This window comes from Rhipicephalus sanguineus, chromosome 8, assembly GCF_013339695.2.
Source record: "Rhipicephalus sanguineus isolate Rsan-2018 chromosome 8, BIME_Rsan_1.4, whole genome shotgun sequence".
In the NCBI taxonomy this organism is placed as follows: domain Eukaryota; kingdom Metazoa; phylum Arthropoda; class Arachnida; order Ixodida; family Ixodidae; genus Rhipicephalus; species Rhipicephalus sanguineus.
In genome coordinates this window covers 70,954,356-70,959,890 of record NC_051183.1, presented here as the reverse complement: position 1 = coordinate 70,959,890, position 5,535 = coordinate 70,954,356, and positions in this window count along the sequence as shown.

Below are 5,535 nucleotides of genomic sequence, written 5' to 3'. Positions count from 1 at the left end.
GAGATTTGCTTCGCGTGACGCTGTTTCTCTTTTTTGAAATCATGCTGCGTGGTAGTTGGGACGCCCTGCATATATGCAGCGGTGATCGAAAATTTGCAGGCAGCGCTGCCGTAGCAATACATGAAATAGCAGCCTGCGAACTTTTGAATAAGAAATAGGGTAGGCCACCCAGCTACGCTCTTCCTTAAGCTTTAGCGCCATCGACACCTCTTATGCTTTTTTGTGTCGGTTTTTTTCTAGGTCTTTTTCTCTTTCTCTGTCTTTTTATATTATGTCGTTATTATTTGCATGTCTATGTATTTTCACTTTCTCTTTCTTTGTCGCTTTTTTCTCTCCCCCTTTCTCCCTCTCTATGCATCGTGCTCTCTCTCGCTTTCTTTCTTTTTATTTTTCTGTCTTTCTATCTTTGTACATATTTCTTCCATTTATTTCTCTGTATTTTACTCTTTCTGTTCCTTGCGATCGCTTGACTGTCATGCAGAATGTGTGGTTTCGGCTCCAGCTCATTCCGCGATTTCTATGCTTTGCTTCCATCAGGATATTTAACCCATCGAGAACACCGCCGACCTCGGCACCGCTTTTTCTGCGACTCGAGCTCCGTCACACTGTCGGGTTGTGGTTTTATATCGACTGAGGATCACCTGTGGCGTATACCTTCACACCATGAGCTTATGTGCCGCACGTGACTGCTGGAAAGAATTTTATGACGTAAGCAACAGGTAAGTCAAGCTATTCATGTTATGACCTTTGAGTCTTGTTTTTCATACATTCACGGCCTAGTATGCCAATTTTGGTATGTACCAAGCTAAGGAGGTCACCACGAAAGCACCAAGACGTAGGTAGATAGATAGATAGATAGATAGATAGATAGATAGATAGATAGATAGATAGATAGATAGATAGATAGATAGATAGATAGATAGATAGATAGATAGATAGATAGATAGATAGATAGATAGATAGATAGATAGATAGATAGATAGATAGATAGATAGATAGATAGATAGATAGATAGATAGATAGATAGATAGATAGATAGATAGATAGATAGAAACGCTAAATGTGCCATAGGTTCGCTTGACATTATTCTGGAACTAAAGCGGCCACCAGCGTTAAGGCTCGAATGAAGAACTCCTAAAACTTACCAGAACAACAAAGATGCGATACGTAATCATTTCAAGGCGATCCACAAGTTTCCACACCAAGCATGTGTAATCACTGGACTTTCTCGTGAACAAGCGACGCTGTTGTACCGCATAAGAACCGGCTCCGCATACACCCCGGCTTGGTCATTCAAGACTGGGCGATACGCTTCCCCGTTTTGTGCCTTCTGCGGTGACATCGGGGACATTGAACATTTTATTTGGCTTTGCCCGCAGTTTGATGTGGAAAGAGCAGCGATGATCAGCACCTTGCAAAAAGGTTGTCATAGGCACCGGACAGTTGAAGACGTCATTTTTCCTGAAGGGCCCGCGGCAACGAGGAGGAGCGTGCAAAGAATTTTGTTGGTTTTCCTGAGAGACACTGGGCTGTTCGGCACTTGGTGACATACCCCTACAATTCAGGAGATGCTCAGGCGGAACAATTGCCGGCCATGCAGGCCAGGCTAACCCCGCCTGCTGCAACATCACCACCACCACCACCACCTTCGATGCCGCATGTGTAAATGGCGATGCGCCTTACTGCAGATCAGTTTATCGACGGCCGACGCTCCGTTTGCCGCAAACAGTGTACAGTGTGTATTATCGCAGACTTTCAGCTTCCCGGCCAGAAGTTCGGCGAAATAAAGAGTTTCATCTTTGACACGCCGAGGCCTGCCTTCGTCGACGTCACGACCCCGTGAGAGGATGATTCCCATGCAGCGAGAAAAATCTGTGACTTTCAAATAGGTGTGACGTCGCTTGGAGTGACGTCCACTCGTGGTGGCATTTCATTTTACTATTCCTAGAAGTGGCGGTTCCACTACCACCATCTTGCCAATAGTTCGAAAAACGACAACAGACGACGCCACTCATCCATGTTTGCAGAAAGCGAGAAAATTACGCGCGCAAGTATGGTCAGCGTCGCCTCGCGCGTGTTTTATATGTTATATGTCGCGCTAGGTGACGGAAATCGGCCGACAAAAAGCAAGGAGCACAAACGCGGACGGCGTCTTTCACCTACAATCGGGGCCAACTGTTGGCGTCGTTTCAACGACATGACGATAAGTGCCCCAGTTTGTAAGGACAAATGCTCGCTTCCTATTGCAGCCCTTGAGAAAGGACAGCGCAGCGTCTAAATACAATCGCTTGAGAACAAAAGAAAAAAAAAACACGCACACACACGCACACTGGTGCGTACAACAGCGTGCACTCACACACGCACACACACACGCTCTCACCCACACGCACGCGCTACGCTCTCACTAACGCACTCACTCACATAATATAATGTGCCTCAGTGAAATAGTATTGAACAAAACATCAATCAAACGCTTCGCAGCGTTTCAGTGGAATTGCACGGCCGCTACTAAAACAATCGTTTTGGTTCATTTTAGCGACCGCGCCAGTGACTTTTATAGCATCGCGCGAGCGCATGTCTTTTGTGTGTCTGTGGGGGGGGGGGGGGCGTGCTTTTGCTTATTACAATTGGAGGAGGAAAAAATGGACAGACAGATTTCAGCAAATTATATTTCGAGAGTTATCTGCGAAATTTCATCCTCTCAAACTGCAATAAACGGTTACCAAAATAAATTACATCTTGATGATCAGTTGAACACATGACTACCACTAATTACCGGAGTTAGAACCTCCTAGAACACATGCTTCTGCCAGCGAGACGTCTGACAATGAATGCGTTTGCGTGAGGAAGAAGACAATGATTTTTCCATGTGAGGCATGATTTTTTTTCTCTTGGGAACAGTAATAAACCAAGATGATTTGTGCGTTGGAGGGCAAGACACCTCGTTATTTTTGTCTCTTTGTTCTCATTTGTAACCTTTCGCGACGGTGTGCAGGCGCGTTCGTGGTCGTCTCGCACCAGCGTTTACAACGATGAAAGCCAGGCGCAAGACGCGCGTAGTCACACATACTGCTGACTGAACTTCTTGTATAGCTTCCACAGCGTTGCATGTGTTGTATGAAACTGAGTATAGGTACATCGGCCAGCGTAGGCGTGCACACGAGGGGACTGGGCGCCCCCCCCCCCTTTGGGAGGGAGAGAATACAACATTTATTGGTAGAAATAAGTCGCCATTGGGGGTGGGCCTCCTAGTCCGGAAGACCATTGGCTCTTGCCGCCGCCCGGGCACGACGGTCGACCAGGGATTGTTGCTGCACTGGGTCAGAGCTGGACAGGGTCGCCTTGGTGGCTTACATGACCGGTCTTGTAGGCTTTTACAGAATCCAGTTTTTATTTATGCTTGTTCCATAAAAGCATGAATACACTTATTGGTTGTGGAAAGCTGTGGTTTTCCTTTATTTTGACTTACAGGCACCATCGACAAGTTTTCCATTTAGGTTGCCGCAAATGTTTTTCAACAAAATGTTCGTCAGTAGCATATGTATCAGCACTATTTTGTTCATGTGACCACTCTCACGTGCGTCTAAGTCAGGTTATTCTTCGTTGACCAGACATTGCACTGTCCGCCTTGTACTTTGCTACGAACTAGTTGCTATCCGATCATTAGTAGTAGTTCTGGCTACGCAGCAAGCCGCTTTATGACAAAGTAGCAGTGCGCAACAGCGTTATCACTAGGCAGAGTAGTCCTCCTCTGTCGAACTGTTTCCTGACACCGTAGCGCTCATTAGTGGCAAAGACAGTGATCGTCTTATCCGAAGTGAGTGCGTCTTTTCACAAAGCACAATATAACTTTTCCAGGGTCCCGTACATTGAATATTCTGCCACGTTGACTAGAACGTTCTGCATCTTCAACAAAGTCTCGCTTCTGTCGCGTCGTTGCAACTAGGATGTAATTACCTGATTGGGTACAACTTACCACTGCTGGTCAGTGGAAGTTGTCGGCACCAGGGTGTCTACCGAGTTGACATTTCTAAATTCCCTGAGTTTTCCAGGTTTTCCCTGAGTGTTTTTGCTGAAATTCCCTGAGTGAAACAGAACTTTGTTTTATGTCAAGACGGGTAGAGACCATATCGCTCAGTGATGTCACTCTCTAATACGCATTTTAAAAATTGAAAACGACTTAATCCCATTTGAATAGTACATAGAACAGATAAACCTCAATATAGCGAAGTTGGTAAAAGCGGCAACTTACTTCGTTATATCGAAACTTCGTTAAACTGAAATTCGACCTTTCATGCAAGGCATAGTTACTAAAGGATTAATCTTAAACTGAAAAGGCCACAAGAATGCTCGACTAATATGGCAACATGAAAAAAACTTTTTTTTAAATTTTTTACGTGAAAAAAAATCAATTTTGTTGAGCCTGAGATGCAGCAATCGCAGTTAGATGCCTTGCCAGAGTGTCACATGTAAAGACGAAACAAATGCGGGTTTAATGCACTGTGGAATTGCGCTTGTTCTGCTGCTGCGGGTTGTCAAATCCTCGCGCGTTGCCCAGAGCAATGCAACGCCTTTGCTATCATGTTGCCCAACCGAACTATTTGCTCTCCACGAACGCACAACATCGAAAACCAACCCACGTTAGAAAAAAGAGTCAGTTTCACCGCGAGAGCAAAATAGTAAATCCGATAGCAACAAAGAGGAATTTTATATGAATATAGGCTAGCAGCTCGCTCCTTCAGGAAACGCAGCTGCTGCACTAAGAGAAGTGCCCTATCTGTGATCTATGGCTCAGGGGCGGATTGAGGTACATAATGGGGGGGGGGGGGGTACAAAGGCTGAAGCCAACGCTCAGCAGTGCATTTTGGTGGGTCACGCATATTTACAACAGCCCAGAGGGGATTATGGCGGTGCCTAAGAAGCCTTCGTTGGAAATGTGCATAGGGAAGCAGGAAAGGGTAGAGCAATGAGAGGTAGAGAGCATGACAAGATTCTCTTTACCCCTTTTGGACAGTGGCAGGCAAAGCAACCTGACAAAGGGGGCAAACTCGACAAGCAAGTCTGACAAAGGAGGTGGACGACAGGCACTGAAGGGAGGGGGCGGGGGCTGGCTTGGGGGGGGGGGCGATCGCCGCTACCGCCCCCCCCGGGATCTGTAACTGCTATGGCTTCAACGGAAGTTTTGCAATTAGAGCACAACACCTACAAAGGTATGAGCCGTATGCAGATCCCCACTAAAGATACCGCGGCGCACGCGACCACGCCCGCTGGTACAAAGTACGCACTTCCTGTCGGACTCACGCAGCCAGCCCCCCACCCCCTCCCCCCCCCTTCCCAACGCGCCGGCTCCTATCCATGTGCCCATCGCGCGAATGAGGCGGTCGGCTCGTTTCATCTCTGCTTAAGCCCCGTTCGTCGGCAGCGCTCGCGCACTTTCACTCGCACATGGAGCATGCGACGCACGGGGTGATGTAATCGCGATTTGGACTTGATAGGGAAGATCATGGCGAAGGCGAAAAATTCGCGTCGGAGTGT